The following is a 20,029-nucleotide window of genomic DNA, read 5'->3' as shown; positions in this document are numbered from 1 at the left end:
ATACCGGTAAACATCATTATAAAACAGTACAAAATAATCATTTAAATGACTGGCTAGTCAAAAATGTTTCAAACAACTGCATAGGCCTGTCTGCGTAGAAAGGCCTCCAAACCTCTGTGGGAAGAAATATATATGTGGTATATAAATACAGTATTTTTCACCATTCTTATATTCTCAGCCACAGACACCTGTTCATATTGTGGCATCCTTCTTTTACTACACATGTTTACCTTTACACTTTAAAATTGTTGCTCTTTTTTATTATTGGAAAAACAATGGAAACACAATGGGTGGTTGCAATGATTTTAAAGACATATGAAAGAGCTATAGAAGCAGGTCTAGTATAAATACATGAATAAATACACAATAAATGGAAAACCTGTATCCAAAAATGATGCCAAGTCCTTAACTACACTGATATCCCACCGGAAGCCTATGAGGTCAGACACAGGTCAGACAAAGTCAAGCCAGTGAGCTAAATAATATTATGGTGGATGGGAGAGATACAGAAGTTGACACATAGATAGGGCAGGTTCACTTGACTTCATGAGCTCTATGGAGAAAAGAATCATTACTTCTGCTTGGCTGATCCTGGACCATTGTAACTTTTATAAGTGTACATGCATTAATTAAACATGCTAATGGTCAATGATGTCTTATCTGCAAGTCTAGAGCAAATCAGACCTGCCTACCATAATTTTATGAATACCCCCCCCCCAAAAAAAATAAGGCAGATAAAGATATCTCAGATAGTTGAAGGTGGTATGATAGAAGGATCACTTCTCTATGCTGTACTAACTGTCATCAATCACAGTTCACATGTTTTGTTCTGGACTTAGTTGCTAGTCATCATTTGTGATCACATTCGCTTCCCTCTGTCTTGAGTACTCTCTGGAGTTGGGAGAGGTCAGTCACTTACTTCATGCACACCTTTGGCAACGTTTGGCAGCATCCATAAACACTTCTGCTAATTTCTAAGATTGTCCCAAACCTGGAGTGAAATAACACCACCGTCTCCCTTCCCTTTTTCTATGCATGCCAGAGAGAATGGCTATCTCTCACTTTCTCAAGCAGCACTGTGGGTCTTTGCAGACATCCTTTTTAGTGCACATTCACGATGATTTGCACTCTTACTGCTATCAGGGTATCTTCAATACTATTGGTACCTGCAAGTGTTTTGGGGAGGTTGAACCACTTCATTTCCAATAGTGTGTATCCTGTAATTTACTTACACAGAAAAAGATGTTGGTTCAACTACATGTCTTTATGCCAATATTTGTAATGTTTCAAGTGAAAGCTTAAGGGGTGTTTCTGAGTGGATTTCCTTTATCACAAGGTTGGCTTTTGTTTTCTTTGTTTTCTAATCTCTGATTAGATGCCATCTAGACAAAGCAAATGCAGGGCATGGCAACACATTATAAAATGCACAACCATTATTATTTTAGAATGTCTTTTGCACACTCCAGCATACAAAGTGCTGTGTAATTCTTCTTTCACTCAAGGCCATGTTTTTAGATATTTGTTTCTCATTGGATTCTTCAGTAGTGAGAGGATCACAGCTGCTTTTTCTGAAACGTTAACTATGAAATGCTTTAGAATAAACACGGCAGTATTTAACTACTCTTTTTAGACTTGCAAGTACCCTTCATCCTTTTAGAGTACTTTGGGAATAACAACAGATTCGCTGCTGTGTGTGCATCGTAACAACGTACACTGTGGGGAAGTTCCTCTTATCTGCTTCTTACTATTTAGCTGAGGAACTTCCTCTTATCTGCTTCTTACTATTTATCTGCTTCTTACTATTTAACAACTTGAGAAAATGCCCTTCCTATTTGTGAAAGGCTCTGTTTAGAAAGGCTTTCTAGTATTATACTAGTATTCTAGTATTATAAATTGAAAGCAGGCAAGGTCTTGAGTAGATTTCAGTGATAATAGGTTGGCCCAACAGGAGCCTTGCTCATATAACTGCTAGATGCTAATCAACAGGTTGATGATGAATCATCATTTTGTCATGGTGAGTGCGCTTGCACATTCCTATGATCCTTGTGAGCAAAGCCATCAAGAGTCTCATACTCTCAGCAGGGTCACCCATGATCCTACACTTTGTCAAAGGGGAACTCCCCACCGGAGTAGATATTATATATTGAACAGATGGAAAGCACTTTCACCTGGGTAGGTTGAAAGCAAACAGTAAGGTTACCATAACTTCTGTCACAGAGCTTCAGTATGTTGATGACAACGTAGTGTGTGAACACTCAGAGGATGACCTCCAAACCATCCTAAGTATCTTCGCAGAAGTTTACAAAAAGCTTGGCCTATCACACAACACCCAAAAAACAAGCATAAAACAACCCCTCTGAAGCCACAAATCCAACTCAATAGTGTACCGTTGGAAAGTGTCAATCACTTCTCCTACCTGGGCAGTTATCTTTCCACAAGGGCTGACATTGATGTCGAAATCCAGCATCACCTGAGCTCTGCGAGTGCAGCTTTCTCCTGACTGAAGTGCAGAGTGTTTCAGGACCAGGAATTCACAGGGGATCCAAAATGCTTGTTTACAAAGCTATTGTACTACCCACCTTACTGCATGCTTGTGAAACATGGACGACTTATAAAAGCCATCTCCAACTCCTTGAAGGATTCCATCAACGATGTCTCCAAAAATTTTTACACATCACTTGGGAAGACAGGCGAACTAATGCCAGTGTAATGGAAGAAGCAAAGATTACCATTGTCGAAGCAATGATTCTTCAACATCAACTTTGTTGGACTGGTCATGTTGTTCAGATGCCTGATTATCGTCTTCCAAAGCAACTAATCTATTCAAAACTTAAAAATTGAAAGCGTAATGCTGGTGGTCAACAAAAGGCAACCTGCAAATCTAAAAAAAAAAAATGTAGTATAAACATTGACTACTGGGAAACACTGGCCTGCGAGTGCTCCAGTTGGAGAACAGTCTTTAGCAAAGGTGTCATGGACTCTGAAGACACTCAAACTCAAGACAAAAGGGAGAAATGTGCTAAGAGGAAAGCACGTTTGGCAAACCCTCACTGTGATCAACCTATGTCCCCACTGTGGAAAGACGTGTGGATTCAGAATTGGCCACATAGTTACTTACGGACTCACTAAGGCCATGTTCATGGAAGACAATCTTATTTGGCTACGAGTGATCACCAAAGAAGAGAAGAAGCTAAACATGTGTTAGACCACCCTGTCTGCTGCCAAGCTCTTAACAATACTGTTGTAGGATGCAACAATATCATTGGGCAGTTGTTTTATGGCATAATAAGTGCAACCTTGTATTAATACATTATGTTCAGGGAGCAGGGGAAAACTAAAAATGAATGGCCCTGATCTATAAATGTCCATGTGCAACAAAGCATAGTTGTAGAACCACTGCTTTGAAGAGAAGTGGCTGGAGAAGTGGAATTAAATCTATATTGCACATCAAGTAGAGAGTAGGGCTACTGAGTAGAACACACTGCATTATTTTAACACCAGTCAGAATATGAAAGGCTATCTGAAAGCCATCAGAGTAGCACAGTTGGTAGAGCATGAGACTCTTAATCTAATGGGTCATGGGTTTGAGCCCTATGTTGGGCAAAAGATTCCTGCATTGCAGCCAGTTGGATTTGATGATCCCCTTCCAACCAAAGGAGCCAACTTCTAGGGGCCAATGTCCCTTCGCCTCCCAATAAAATATTTGAGGGAGCCAGCCCCCCACCCCAAATTGATAAGCACTGCCATTCAAATGGTGGGTGGGCGCAGCATCTTGTGATCAATATTTTATTCAAGTTGGCACCCCTGCGTCCAACTTTCCAATTCTATGCTTCTGTGATTCTGCGGCCCTGTCTGAGTTGTGTGTCCCTTTACTACCATGCATAGATGCCAACTCCCTAGGAGCACCCACAAAATTGCCCATAAAGGGGCTGGACATCCACAAATGTTGGTGCCTGGGCCATGCAGGCTGCATGGCACCCATGGCCCTGAGCACCTGCGGTCAAAGGGCCTAGTTGGCACTCCTGCTACCACACCCTATTTTTACCTCACAACTGAGATATTGAGATTGCTTTCGGCCACATCGCAATTGGGTTAGTGGGCAAAGCTATGACCATATGGCCTGTTCTTCTCAGCGTAAAAATTGCAATTAACAACTAAAAAAAAAAGTTTATGTACTTCCAAAAACATTGGCTGATTTTTTTGTTTTGTTTTGTTCGCTAAGCCACCGCAACGCCTGGGGTTTCTCTGGCTGGCGACAGGCAAGAGACCCGTCGTCCTTCCTTCCTTGGACTCCCTCCCCTCCATGGCAGAAAAAGCCAGCGAGGCTCCGGCTCCGCTTCTCACGACACCGAGCCGGCCGCTCTTTTGCGCCACAGGCAGCGTTTACAGCTGCGGCAAGAAGAGGCCCGCGCGCCTCGGAAGGAGCCTCGCGCCGTCCAGGGAAGACGGAGAGAGAGGTAGAGAGCGCGCCGGCTCGCTTGCGCGCGACGCTCGGGCGCCCTGCCAGCCTCCGCCCACCCGGGCCCCTTGGCTCCGCCCCGGGAGCTGGCGACGCCGGCGACTCGTTCATCTCGCCCAGGAGCGAGGCTGGGGCGGGAGGGGGAGCGGGCAGGTTCCTTCTGCCTTCCGCGAGCAGCTGTCTCGCCCGGATAGGCTCGCGGAGCGAATGGGGCGGCTGCGCTGAGGAGGGGTCGGCGGCTGCGTGGGTGGATGGGAGTGGGGGGAAAGGCGGGCTGGGCTGAGGGGTAAACCTAGCCAGAGAGAGAGAGAGAGAGAGAGAGAGACCCCGCTCCAGCTCGCAGGCGATGCTCCTCACTTGCTGCCTTGGCCGCCTCCTCCTCCCCCCGGCTTGGAAGCTTTTGTTCTTCTCTCCACTTTGGGGCAGAGGCGAAGTGCTGCAGCCGCCGCCGCCGCCGCCGCCGCCGCCGCCGCCTCGGCTTCCCGGGTCTCTTGTCCGCCAGGAAAGTTCCCGGAGGCAGCAGCCCTCGACTCGCGCGTCCGCCTGCCCAGGACCGGGGCTTGTTATTGTTGTTTCGAGGTGAGGTTAAATCTCAGGGGGAAGAGGAGGAGGTTGCATGGGCAGGAGCAGATGGAGCCGCGTGTGGCTCCCTGGAGCGGGGCTGCGAACGGAGCGAGGGCGAGGGGCTCGAGCTAAACCTCGCCGCGATTCGGAGATGCTGGACTTGGGATCCAGTCCTCCTCCCCCTCCTCGCTCCCGACTTCATATTTTAGAGCACATGCTGCTGGGGGGGGGGGGGAGGTTGGATGTGATCTAGAATAGATACTCCTTCATCACCTTAAACGGTAGATCTCTCCCCGCAGCTCTTTCAGTGCATTCTTGGGGCGGGGGGGGGGGGGGGGGAGTAGAGATGGGGATGCACGTTGGTGATGGTGAGTGTGAAATGAAGGGAGCGTTGGATTTACCAGTGTGTGCGCACATATATTTATACATATACATCCACACAGACACAGACAGGGTGCCAACTTGAACAAAATATTGGGGGGGGGGGTAAGCACTGCCCTGCATAATCAATCACAAGACCCGTTTGAATGGCAATGCCCTTCAACTTGGGGTGGTGGTGGCCCCCTCTAATATTTTATTGGGGGAGGGGGTGAAGACCTCTCAGCCCTTAGGAGTTGGCTCCTATGTATTCTGACTACAGAACCAAGGGATGGTATATATATATATATATATATATATATATATATATATATATGGTGGTGCTATATGGATGGATGTGTGTTGTTTTGCAAGGTGCCAGAGTACTTCTTGAAAACCAGGAACCCAAATTAGGACCAGATGGATTCCATTGCCTTAATTTATAAAATCAGAGGTCTGCAGTAAGTCCTAGATGTATTGAGGACTGACGCCTCAGACTTCGGCTTTGGCCTTTAATTAATTCATTCCTGCTAAACCCTCCCTGTCTCAAATTAAACTTTGTCTAAAACACCAAGGGCAACTGCAGCATCCTTGGCAGTGATTAAAGAATTGGTGTGTTTAAGTCATTCGGGCACATTAGTCATTCCTTAATACACTTTCACTATCCTCTGTTGCTACAATCAGAGTTATTAGAACCAGAGTGGTAGGGAATTGCATGATTCAGATTTAAACCACATTCCCCCCGCCCCCATGTGTCCTCCATGTTGGTATTCTGACTACAGAACCAAGGGATGGTATTTAGAAGTGAAATGATATTACTGTATGTACAAACTTACTGTTATGTGGTGGGTTAATAAGGGCTTTCAAACTTCACATACTTATGCTGGCTTTCCTGAAGTGGTGAAATATTGAATCCTGGTTAAAAGGAGAGGAAGTCCTTCACTTCTGAATAGATGAGGTCCCTTAACCACATTTTTTAAAGCTGTTAAAAAGAGCTATAACAGAACAGTTTTATATTTTATATATATAAATAAAATACACACACACAAACATAAAACATCTGTATGTTGCTCCATAACATGAAGTTCTCTGGGCAGCTACAATAAATAAGGAGCAGTTTTTTTCACTGGACAGTGTTCAGTGGGACTTACTCCAGTGTAAGTGTGTAACCTGGGAGTAAGTCTCACTGAGCTTATGCATGTATGGACATGTCATGTAAAGCACTAATTTATTTCCTTAGTATGTGTTACGTTTGTCTTGTTTTTCTCCCTTTCAGTTTCTGCCAGGTAAATCTGAGCTGACTTTATAGCCATGCATTCTGATTATTGAAAGGGGACTGTTTGTGTAGTCATTTGTCAGTAAATGTGAGGGGGGGGGGGTGGCAACTGCTTATAGGGTGAAATATGTATATTTTAGGAGGGCTGTAATTCAGGTAGGTGGTGAAGGCTCCCTGCCATCTTGTAAGGGAAAGTAAATTCACAGCTAAAATGTAAATGGTTGATTTGCTGGTAACTTCAGAACCAGGGTACTTCAGCTGAATTCAACAGGACATGCAATTTGATGTGCTTCAAACTAACCCTGTGAATGGTAATTTGGGAGCCCTATTTAGACGCATGGGATGTATGTTTCCTGCAAGTGTGTCTTGCAGTGTTACTCTAGCCGGTGTGCATGCTACTGTATGTAATTTCAGAACATTTGAATTGTTCTATATCTCCTTATTGCAAAGCTTTTTTCTGGTGGCAGCGTGGTTTGTGATGCCAGAATGAATACAGTTCAAGTGTTCACTACTTGCATATCACCACCTGTAAGTTAGTTATTTCTTAGAGCGTGTTGCTGCCTGAATTCATCCTTAGAGAGTTGAAATTCTACTGCAGCTTGCTAATGCTGTAAATTCTGCAATGACTAAGGCTACGTATAACAGGTAGGCTCTTTGATTAGGCAAACTAGTGAGCATATGCTTCTGTATAGTATACTTTTTCTGCTGTAATATTTTGGTATGGGTAATAACTTTTAGGAAAAGAGTTTACTCACATTCTTTGTACTGAGATACTTCATGGAGATAAATAAAAGGCAGTTTGTGAAAGCAACAATATTACTTTTTGCAGAACTGTATTTTAATTTAAAGCATCCCTCCAGAGTTTCTAACTCACCACATCAGGTGCAGTTTACCAGCCATGTGACCTCAGGGAGGCAACAAAACTTGGTGGGTTTTATCAAGCATGTGGTAGGATGCCTATGTGGCTGCTAGGCTGCATTAGGCCTTGTGGGTTGCAAGTGGTACAGGCATGTCAGAACAGCTCACTCCTGCTTTGTCATGAAGACTGCAGTGTGCATTCCCAAGAGGAATGTGGAAAAGTTATTCTCTTTAACTCTTTTTATATATTACGTTTTATTAAGTTTCCAGGCTGCAGAGTTCATGACACACTGTGTAGTAAAGAGAGAATAAGGCACTGATATAGTGTAGATTACTGCATTAAAACCACTTTTGAAGTGCTCTCTGGATGGGATTACTTCCAAACAAGTAACTACGGAATTACAGCCTTTCCCCCCATAGATTGGATAGGCTGTGTCTGGATCTCTCTTTAATAAGTGAGATAGATATTTCCAATGTTAATTTGAAAAGCCATCCAGTGTGCCTACAGTATGTAACTTTCCCTGTTGCACATATTCCAAATAATGCTTATTGCTTTGAGAGATGCAGGGGCGTACTAAGTGTGGGGCGGAGGGGGTGGGTTGCCCCGGGTGCCACTCTGAGGGTGTGTGTGACAAGATGGCCCCTGCTTCCCCCCACCTGTAGAGATGCCGAGGGTGCGCGCAGTCAGTATGGGCGCTGCTTGTGTGGTGTCTGTATGGGCTGCTCTCACCGTGCAAGCGGGAGTCCATATGGAGTGTGCATGTGCAGCATCCCATATGGACTGTGCACGTGTGGCATTCTGTATGGAGTGCGCACGCACGGCAGCCCATACAGACGTCTCACGTGCGTCACCGGGCGGTTTCTCCATCACTGGAGAGATGGGCAAGTTACTAAAGTGTATGACAGCATTTCATCCTATGTATAAGTGCCAGTAGAACATTGTTAAATTTGGAAATTTTACTTCTTTAAATCATTCAGTAGCATTTTTGATACTTTTATATATCATGGTTATTTCAGCAATGCAAGCAAGAGTTCAAAATCTTAAGTGGGACCTTACTCCCATGTGAGGTGTTTAGGATTGGGATATGAAGATCTAGTTCACCTGAAAGCTTGTCCAAGTTGCCATGACTTCGTTGTAGGTTGTTCAGTGAGTTTTTTTCTGATTTGATGATGTAGTATTAAAATGGTTAATTTTAACTGGTGGAAGGACAGGGCAAGCTATCATGATCCCAGTCTGTGTTACTGTGCTATTACAGTAGCCTTAGGTAAAGATCCCATGAACTAGCAATCTTAAACTAAAAACTGTGGCTAAGATTTCAGTCCATATACTTTTACTGCAGTAAATGATTTGTCATTACTGTATATAACATGGATATAAAATTCCCAGGTTTTCCATCGTTCATTGTCCTGTTCAGAGAAGTAGAAGAACTGTTGTTGCTTAAGTCTTGTCTTTGTTAATGCTCCACTTTAGCCTCTCTGCTGATCAAAAGAATGCAGTTGGGATTCAGATGAGCTGCACTATATCAATGTTGTGATGTATGGGTATGACAAAATTAGTGGCTTTTCAGAAATCAGCCATTCTGCACATCAATCTGTAGTCTGTCCAGAGTTAGCATTCAAAGAATGGCCTGGGGACTTATGGCACTGTCACAAAATTAAAGTTAAGCACATCTGTGCTGGTCAGTGGTTTGGGTGGGAGTCAGCACAGAACACGAAAGAGATATAGATCTACAATAAATGAGTTCTGTAATTTTCTAGGGATCTCTTTTCCATGAGAGTTTATACTTGAGTAAAGAAGTGCAAACATTCCTACAATAAGTGGGTACGAGTCTCAAAGTATGCTCCTTGCTAGTGTTTAACAAGCTATTTGCTTTTTATCACTATTTTCTCCTGAAAATTATAGGATCCCTCACCTTGTACAGCTGTATGTAGTCATAACGTTGCCCCCTCTTTGGGGCTGTGTCACTGCAATAAAAGAATAATAAACTCTTGGGTTCCCAATACCAAAAAAGAGGAAGCTTACACACACAGGAAATGCACAAAAACTTATCAGGCAATATTTAAATCAGAAATATTTAAACCTGTGGCCTCCTGGCATTCTTGGACTCTAACTTGCATCACCCTGACTTTTTGCCAAGTGGGCTGGCATTGTTGGAGATGGAGTCCAACAGCCTTAGGCGCTAACATCTAAAAGCAATATGCTGAGTATTCAACTCAGCAGTTTTCTGGTTGGACAGTAAAATGCAGATTTTTTCAAAACTACCAAATTTTCACCCACAACCTTTTATCTTGGAAACATCCCCGCTGCTTGTCTTAGTAGCTTCTGTGTATGGGCCAAACATTCACTTTCATCCTCAAAAAGGAGACCCTTGCGCAACACTCATTTATTTTGAGTTTATTTAGCTTGTGCAGGAGAACTTCCTGGAAGTCTGCACTCTTTGCCAGTACTTTGGCTGTTAACAAGTGCATATTCAGAGATTCAAGTGTTGAGTACCATGAGTATTCAAACTTGTGTCCATTAACCTGCTTATTTTGTACAGTAGCCAAACTTTAGCGTTCATCAATGGATAAATGCTTTTTTAAACAGGCTAGTTGTCTTTTAGTCTATGGAATTAAAGTGAAACTCTTAATGGCATAAGAGGCCCTCAGGTCTTTTAAGTTAATAAAGTTTATAACCTTTTCAGACTTCCTGTTATGGACTGTATAGCTGGCAGCTTGATTTGTGAAATGCAGAATAATCAACCATCCAGAAGTCTTAAAGACAAAGCACACTTGGGCTGCAAGTCTGAATCTCATTATATGTATATTAGATTATACTGGAATCAGCAGGGTTTACACATAACAGAATACAGTGGTAACTCAGGTTAAGAACTTAATTCGTTCTGCACCTCTGTTCTTAACCTGAAACTGTTCTTAACCTGAGGTACCACTTTAACTAATGGGGCCTCCCACTGCCACCGCATGATTTCTGTTCTCATCCTGAAGCAAAGTTCTTAACCCGAGGCACTATTTCTGGGTTAGCGGAGTCTGTAACCTGAAGCGTATGTAACCTGAAGCGTCTGTAACCCGAGGTACCACTGTATAGGACTCCAGTCATAAATTGTGGGCCAACAAATTAAAATTCCTTCTCCTTGACATTTTAGATTTGGAAGTGTGGGCGCTTTTTATTTTTTAAAAAGAGGTTATTTATAGCACTTGGATTCTGATGTTACATAGTACAGCAGAGGACTGTACCATATGCTTATGTGAATCATTGATTCACCTCTAAGACCTTATTAATGCAACCTTTTTGGTTTAATGCTTAATTCATCTCTGCTCCAGTTGTGTTCCAGAACTTTGTGCTGCCTAAGAATCTGTGTGGTTTTTTTGACACATCGGTTCAAGTATGGGATGGCTGAACCTGGAAAGAAGGAATAGACTTTGTTCCTATGCTGGGTTTGAGAACTATACAGCTGCAGGAGTAATTTTTTCTGGTGGGGCAGGAGGGATGAGAGTTGCTTCTGAAGGAGTAGGAAATCTAATACTGACTCAGTAGGAAAAGACTTCATTGATTCCTTTTGGCTTTTGAAATGGATACCATGCTGTGAAGATACAATATTACTAGTGCTTTTAGTATGGAGCTTAGTAATTCTGCCACAAAAGTGCTATGTGTGGAACTAGATTCCAGATCCTTCATTTTTGCCTCTTAAAGGAAGCTTGTTTTCTCCTGCACTGGAGGGTAAGGACCTGAACCAATGGCTTCAAGTTACAAGGAAGGAGATTCTGACAAAACATCAGGAATGACTTTATGATTCTAAGAGCTTGTTTGACAGTGGAACAGATGCATTCAGAAGGTGGTGGACTCTCCTTCCTTGGAGGTTTCGAAGCAGAGGTTGGACGATCATCTGCAATTGATGCTTAAGTTGAGATTCTTGCATTGCAGGAGGTTAGACTAGATGACCCTTGTGGTCACTCCCAGCTCTACAATTCTATGATTCCATGATAATAACTTTAGTAAAATAACCATTCTAGTGTGCATAGGACATTTATTTTTATGTTTTTGATGAGGGTCTAATCATACAGCCACCATCTGCACCTCCAATGGTACAGTATAGGAGCAGTTTTACTACGCAATGAGCTTTTTTGCCTAGAGAGTGTCTCAGTAACTTATAATTGAAATAAATTGTAAATTATCCTAAATGGTACTAAATCCCTAATGTAGCTGAATAGTTTAAAATACTTCTGCAAGAACAAATAAGTTCTAAGCTACTCTTCCATGAAATTACCGGTATCTTTAGCCAATTTTAGGTTTTGTGTGTTTTACAAAAATGGCACAATAGCAATCAAGAGTAGGTTAGCTCCAGCTTTTTGTGGAACAAAGGCTTATCACCAGCTCTACCCAAATCCTATTTTAGCATCCGTATGCAGAATATTCTGGTTAGCTTTGCTAATATGTTTTATGCTATAAGATTTACTGCCCCAAAATGCACTCTGAGTAGCTTCAGGCAGTCAAAAGAAGTGTTAGAAAGGAGCACAGGTGAGTTGTACCTTCTCTCATGCTTGCTTAAACCATCTGAAGCTGAGACTATGCACCTGCATCCATAGGATGATGATCAGATCACACAAACACACACTTATCTCATCATGAAAGATGGTGTGGGCTCACTTACAGATGTCCTAAACAAGAGCCAGTATGGATTTTCCAATCACTGCTGTTAGTTTGGAACACTGACTGGCATGTTTAGTTATAATTTTCTGCAGCTGATTCACAGTATGTGCTATAGAGCAAGCTCCCACACCACCCTGAATCTGTGGTGATGGTGTAGGACAGTGTTTCCCAACCTTGGGCCTCCAGCTGTTTTTGAACTACAATTCCCATCATCCCTGACCACTGGTTTTGCTAGCTAGGGATGATGGGAGTTGTAGTCCAAAAACAGCTGGAGGCCCAAGGTTGGGAAACACTGGTGTAGGACTTTCTTCCCCCCTTCCCAGAGGCTCTGAATAGTCCTAGCCAATGACGACTCCTTACATTGCCAAATAGTTTTCTAAATTTGCTTCCATATGTTTTTAAGCACCATCTCCTAGTTTATTGTTCTCCTTTCTGCCTCCATATATATATTGTACAGAGCTTTCTATATTTTATTTAAAGTTGCATTAAGATTACAGTGGTACCTCGGGTTAAGTACTTAATTCGTTCCAGAGGTCCGTACTTAACCTGAAACTGTTCTTAACCTGAAGCACCACTTTAGCTAATGGGGCCTCCCGCTGCTGCTGCGCCGCTGGAGCACGATTTCTGTTCTCATCCTGAAGCAAAGTTCTTAACCCGAGGTAATATTTCTGGGTTAGCGGAGTCTGTAACCTGAAGCGTATGTAATCTGAAGCATGTGTAACCTGAGGTACCACTGTTTGCAGAATTATGGTGTGATTTCTAAGTGTTAGGTGACATCTAGGATCTCCCCTTCCCGAATGGAGGTAGCTTCCTTCCGCTGAATGAGGGTTAGGTTCACAAACAGGGTGCTTCTGTGAGTAGAAGCACTTTCATGAAGCAAAAATGTTGGATATCATCTAAAATGCTGAATGTGTACTTACACTGGTTTTTCTTGTCTTAAGATAAGAATTGGGAATAGGCTGCAATGACCAATGCAGATTAAGTAAGGACACTCAGATGGAAACGTATTTGCGTCCTGCTACCAACTAAATTGTTTTCAGCATGAGTGTTTGAAAATGTGTTTCAATGTCCATATCCACATTCTGCTTCTACGGCTTGTGCAACTGTAACTAGTACTGGATGTGGAATGACAATTTTCCAGTGACAGAAATGTCACTAAAAGAAAAGGAGAAAGAAATCCACACTGAAATGTAAAGGCAAGGTCTAGCGCTTGGAATGCTGTAAAGTGCAGGTGAGGGATTTATTTGCATTGTATTTTCAATCACAACCATTGAAAAATAAAAGCTTGATAGTCAGACCTTCTGACACCTACACCAGCCAGGACATAAGATGTCAGTCAAAGCTCTACCCACATGAACACAATAAAAATGGGATACCATAGGGAAAATTTACTGTGCCAGATTATCACAGAATTTAGAAGGTAGCGTAAGATCTATTAATACCATGATAACCACCACAAATGAGCATAGGAGTGATGGATTTCAATACCTATTCTGGTCTGGAATGAAGCAGGTGAAAAGGAAGTGCATTTTGTTATATGAACTTAAAGGAAGTAGACAGTAGATGTAATTAAAAAGTGAAGGTGTTCTAGGGAGAGCCAGGGAGCTCTTTCTGTCAAGGGCTGGATTTGCTAGGGGGAAATTATTATTCAGGGGTTGCATGCCACCAAAGGGAAGGATTCTTTAACCCTCTCTGCCAACCCCTTTTTACTTTCCCTCTTAGTTTCATTGGGAACAGATTATTGTTGCCAGAAATCTGAACTGATCACTTGTGTTGACTCTCCGCCTCCCTGCACCCCTCCATCTGATTTTGCTCGCTTGTCCTCCTGGTTTTCCCATCCTTCCCTCTGGGTGCTCTTCCCACCCAAGTCTGCATGAAAGCCAAGGACCACATGTTCCCTGTCTCTGGGCCAGGGCAAGGAAAGTGACAGAAGATAGCATAGAAAAGGAGAAGAGCCTGCAAAAGCAAGTGGATTCAGAGATGGATATAATGGCCGGGTTGGGCATTTTGTGTGTGTGGCTGATAGCAGTATCAGTCTTGACTGCCAAGCACAGCTACAGATGGCATAAATGAGGAATGGTGGAGAGGGACGAAGGAGCTGAAAGCAGATAAACACACATGGAAAGTGGGAAGGTGTGTGGGAGAGCTGTACAGATCCAAATCTGAAATAACAGTGAAACTAAGACTCTGAGACCAAGAGATTTGAGACTACTTTTACTTTACGTGGCGGCCTCCGTACTACATGGCCAACTGCTTTTGAAACTGAGGGAGTTTCAAAAGCAGGTTATGACATGTCTGTTCAAAGAAAACAGACCCTTGTGTAAGCCTAATTAGTCCATTTTATCCCAAGTATGATCTGGAGAGCATTTGTTCTGTGTAATGCACTTATTCCTCATTTGCTGAGCAACTTGTCCAATCGTAGCCCATTGAAACAAGTGGGAAAGAGCTTCAAAAGTTTTGCTTTGTTAAATTACATTATTGTAACCTTCATTCTACATCAAACTGAGGGCAGAAAACTCAAAATCTTTTGCTGTTTACTGTGTCTGGTGCCTAGTGTGCGTGTCTGGCAGAGATGGGTGTTCAAAATACTTTGAGCAAACCTAAACTGGTAGCTATTTGATGTTTCAGTTGTGGGCTGATCATCATAAGCATTTTATATATAATAATCCAGGCTCTCTCCCCAATTATTTACAGCTAGCCACACTATTTGTTTTATTAGCGTGATTAATTACGTTAGTGACTTTGCATGAGTGGTAGTATAAATTCCTTTGTAGTCTATTTCTGGTGTAGATAGGAACATGGTTGTAAAATTTAGAAGCCTGTAGCCAGATGGATTAAAGTGTTGCTAAGGAAACAGACTTGGAAATGAAGTGGCAGCAGACTGTCCACAGAACATCATGCTGTTTGGAACTGGTATTTTAGGTTCATGCAGATAGATAAAACAGAAGTATGAAATATTAATTTCCTGACTTTTTGAAAATACCATGTTAATTTTTATTGCTCATTAATGTATACAAAGAACTCTACATGCTTTCCCTGTATCACAAAAAATGAGAAGTCTACAGCAGTTTAAAGGGCACTCCAGTGGTTGGCCTCGTCTAGGTACAGATGTAGTCCATCACCTGCTTAACTTAAGCAGTGATACGGGTCCCAGTTACATGTTTCTCAGGACTTGAGTGTTGAGTTGAAGAGCAGTGACAGTCAGAATGTTAACAGAATTTAATTCATCTTGAAAATACAAGTGACATTTGGATCTGTTTAGCAATGTTGGAAGATGGTGACTTGCTCAAGGAAACTTTGTGTCTTGCCAGATGATGGGTAACAGCTAAATTATACATTTTTAAAAAATGAGGGATCAACCATTGCACATTTTTTTTGCTCCCAGCAGTCTTAGATGCAATCTGAAACCTGTTTAGCACCTAAGAGAGCCTAATATGCATTTCTACTACTTTCTCCCAAATTCCATCTGTAGACTGACTAAATGCAGATTACGTGAGTTCAATGTCAACTGACATTTTTCTCCCTTGGTTGGTTTACCACCAAGCTTGATGAAATGTTCTGGAGCTCAAAAACTTGCACATTATTTTGTGTCATTTTGGGTTGGTTATCAGGCAACCCCCCCCCCAAACAGTGTGCAAGGGTTTGAGTTTGGGCCAATGTGGCTTATGGGAATCTTTCCTGTAAGCCAACATGTCTACCTTTGCTATTCAAAAGGTGTTCCTTCCTTCTCAGATGATTCCTTGTATATACAGAGGCAAAGCAAAACGACTCAGTGCCTCTTTGGGGAATATAGTTGAAGAAGGCCTTCAAGCAGGGAAGTTGCACACCAGGAAGGGAGCCTGGCTTTTTGTTACAGTTTGATTTTTTTATGTTAACTTCTATTCTGCTCAAGAGCTAACTTTATTTATTTATTTAAAAATCATTTGGGAAATGCTTTTGGTATTAACACGAGGTGGAATTCAGCCCCACGCTCTTCCAGTCATTCCATCTGCGTGAGGGTTGTTGCTTCCCTCTGAACTCTGTTCTGGGGTATTTCTGCCCCCCCCCAGCTGAACCTATTGCAGGGTGCATGGGGGGAGGAGAGCGGGGAAAGCCCTGTCATGTAAGGTAGAAGTTCTTGCTAATGGGGTTGGCTAGGTGAATCACGTTCCCTGTATTTTCAACTGCACCAAAGCTGTTTGTTTCTTTGTTGGGTTTGGGGGCTTAGGTCTTCCCCTCCCCCCCCCATTGCTTAGTATTGACACTGCTACCATCCCCCCCCCCCAATTTTTGCTTATCTGGAATTTTCATAGACTGAAAATCATTATTCTGTGGAATTTACTACCAAGCATATGTTCTGAGGATTGTATTTTTATTCATGTCAAGCAGGTGTTTCCTGTGAACCTATTTGGCATGGATTTCTGAGGAGTTGATAGGTGAGCATAGGATTTAGCTCTATTGTGTGGAGCCCATTATTATTTTTTTGTTTCCTCAGTTTGGTGGGAGAATGTTGGCAGTAAAAAAGTACAGTAGTTCATGTAATGCAAACAAAAGTTATGAGGCCTTGATCTCAATGTGAAGTGAAAACCATTTTGAGTGTCCTATTATGCCTTTTCTGATTGCATTCTTAATAATAAATGGTTATCTACTTTGCCTACTCTCATGCAGGCTGCAGTGTGTGGGTGGAATTTCTGTGTTTCCAGACAGAGTTATTGTTGGATGCTGGGCTGAGTGTGGGCATAAAGCCCATTTGAATCTAGAGGGGCTGCTCTGGAGTAAATGGGCTGTGGATCATAGCCGCATTATGCTGATGCTGAATTGCCAGGCATGAATCCAGCAGTTTTGAGAATGCTCACCAAACTGCACTGTTCCATACTATAGATCTGTAAAATCTATACATTTTATATATTTATAGTCCCACTAGGACCTGGACTGTAAATTTCACAGATCTATAGGCCAAGACAGTGTAGCTACATATAATTGTTGCCACCATGGATAGGATATAGACATCAGTGCTGCCCAACCAGCATTCAGGTCCGGGCTTTTGGCTAATGCCTGATTTGGTTGACTGTTGGGGCCGCTTTGATTTGCTCTGCCTATAAAGTTTGAGAATCAACTAAGACTGCAGTCCTTTAATAGTTTACCTGACAGTAAGACCCATTTAACTTCTGATTCTTAACGCCTTGTGAAGATGTACATTGTATGTTAAACTGTGATGTTTAGAGACAAGTAGTGAATTATATACAGTGGTACCTTGGGTTACAGACGCTTCAGGTTACAGACTCTGCTAACCCAGAAATAGTATTTCGTGCTAAGAACTTTGCTTCAAGATGAGAACAAAAATTGTGTGGCAGCGGCACGGTGGCCCCATTAACTAGAGTGGTACCTCAGATTAAGAACAGACCTCCAGAACGAATTAAGTTCTTAACCCGAGGTACCACTGTATTTCCAGTACTACTGATAGGAATAATTGTTTGAATCTAGTACAGAAATTATATGACATGCTGTCTTGACGTTTTATTAACTTTTAGCCTCTATGATTGCAGGCAATGCTTTAGAGCAGTGCATAAGCCCCTTTCACATGCTAGGGTCTTTTTCACCAGCATAGTGATCAGTATCTTCCTTCATGATATTGTCCATAAGCATCTGGGTTGGAAGAACAGCCAGTGGGGATGGACTTTTTATGGTAACAGCTCTTACTAGAATAGATTGAAGCAACTTCTTCGGGAATTACTGAAGATGTTGGCTGTAGGGGAAGCTCTTCTAAGTTCTGGCAAAGCTGAATGCTTGCTAGCAGTCATGTTTCATACAACTGGCATATTGGACTAGTCTGTGAGATACTATTGCAATTTATTGCTGATATTTACTTACCTTTGTTCAGCAGAACAGCAATGATAAATCTTTATTAGTAATTACAGGTTGTCATCTGTCCAACAATCTTTGACTTCATTTGAGCCACAAGCATTAGTCTGTCAGTTATTGAATTAATGCTGAAACAAATGAAAGAGCTGCCTAGGCTGATAAGTTTTTGAAAGAGAAAATCAAATGGTGATTATCTCCTTGAGAATGCAGTCCCCCCCCCCCCCCATTAAAATTTTACTGTTCTTTTATAATCTCTTCCTTCATAAATTGGATGTACGTAATAATGTCATTTACTTAGGTCACAGAACTGGGGAAGAAAACTTCTAAGATGGCTTCATGACCCCTTTGAGCTATTATTTCCCTTTGAAGGGAATAAGAGCCTTCCAAAGTACCCAATTTAATTTTGTTTTTATGTTTACATAAATAATAGCAGTGAAAGGCTTGGTATAGGGTGCAACTGACTGCTCTTACAATCCATCGACTCAATTTTTAAAAACCAGCACCAGATTAACATTTTTATCCCAGGTAAACAGTATCTTGTTCATGAAGTATAAAAGAACATACAAATTGTTTTAAGATGACAGGTTGAAACAAGTTACTATCACTTCCTTCATTTTATCTGAATGTAATAATGAAGTTCAGCCATTATATAGGGGGAAATGTGTGGGAATGCATTAGATATTTTCAACTTGGTGGTCTTTGGACTGCCACTTAGACTGCAATCCTGACCCTGCTTACCTGGGAGTAAGTCCCACAGAATACAGTAGGACCTACTTCTGAGTAAACATGGTTAGGATTGTGCTGTAACTCAACTTCATCTTTACTGAAGATTTTGGTAAAGATTTTACTTTTATTTTTACTGCAGATTCATGTGTTATGGGACATTGTACCATTGCTGAAATAGGTCCTACATTTGTAAGGCTATGCTTGCACATTGTGGCTTTTACCGCAAAAGCGGTAGTTGTCACAAAAAGTCCCTCTTCCGTACTGCTGCACTTACAAACATGTGCGCACAAACATTTCCACTGCTCTATGAGACATCACCACAGCAGATCTCAAGCAGGCACACAAAGATGGCTTAAGAAAGTCATTGGTTCCCAAACCATTTCCCCCATGGACCACTTGGAATTTGCTGAGTGTCTTGGAGGACCACTTAATAATTTTTCTGCCTCTTGTAGCAGTTGTAATGAACTGTACTAGATGCTGTATATGGAACACAGTTTGGAAACCCCTGGCCTAACTGATTCTTCATTCTCCAGGAGTGAGGTGAACTTCTAGACCTTCTCCCTCTCCTGGTGCTATTACATTAATTCACATGAACTTTAGTTCAGTTGAGCTTACAGACCACCTATGCTTCAAAAATCAAACACTACCCTGAACTGGGACATCCTTGAGAATAATCTCAGCAATATATGCCAAGTCTCTAGTTTCTTCACTTAACTTGCTGGTTATTTTTACTGACTTGCCCAATATATGTTACAAAGAACTGAAACACATAAGCAGAAACGGCTTCCCCTGTTTTCTGTTATCTTTTATTCTTCACCTGAATTATTTGTTCCTGTCATGCTACCTTTTACATCACTCCCCCGTGGGCTACTGCTGTTAGTCTTTCCTTGCTTCTTGCTGTATTATTTGAGTCATAGGCCTTTATGGGCTTTGTTGCCAGAGATTTTTTATGCAACTCATCGCAACTAAAAATAGCCCAAATTTCATTTCTCTTGCTATTGTGGATTGCATATTTAAGCTTTTTTTTCGGGGGTTGGGAGTGGAGAAAGAAAAGGATAGTCTTGGTTGAAATATACCTAAAATGGTTTGCTAAATCTCACTAAAGTTTTGAAACGTCTTGCCATTGTCCTCGTGTTTATGCCCCAGTTAATTATTAGCATTAGGACATACTCCATCAGCATTGATATCAAAGCTGGGTGAAATGGGAAAGAAAGGTGTGTATATGTGAAAGTGGTTAATTGCAGCTCATAGTCGTTTGTAACTGCTGCTTTGGAAATGGGTTTTACTTCAATCTAGCTGT

At 42.1% G+C, this 20,029-nt stretch overlaps 1 protein-coding gene across 4 annotated transcripts in view; it reads left to right on the top strand.

Moving 5' to 3' along the window:
* The first annotated feature begins 4,568 nt into the window (after nucleotides 1-4,568).
* The window catches only part of GPR63 (G protein-coupled receptor 63), a 63,680-nt gene continuing 48,219 nt past the window's right edge, over nucleotides 4,569-20,029 (top strand). For 3 of the 4 annotated variants that reach the window (XM_083731421.1, XM_083731420.1, XM_083731418.1), the window contains exon 1: nucleotides 4,569-5,038. The gene's annotated coding sequence lies outside the window, so the exon portion shown is untranslated. Of the gene's footprint in view, nucleotides 5,039-16,525; nucleotides 16,578-20,029 lie in introns of those variants that run through there. The other variant, XM_083731419.1, reaches the window with a different exon arrangement.

The sequence above is a fragment of the Podarcis gaigeae genome (genome assembly GCF_964106915.1).
Source record: "Podarcis gaigeae genome assembly, chromosome: 3".
Classification (NCBI taxonomy): Eukaryota; Metazoa; Chordata; class Lepidosauria; order Squamata; family Lacertidae; genus Podarcis; species Podarcis gaigeae.
This window is presented reverse-complemented; position numbering and strand designations above follow the sequence as displayed.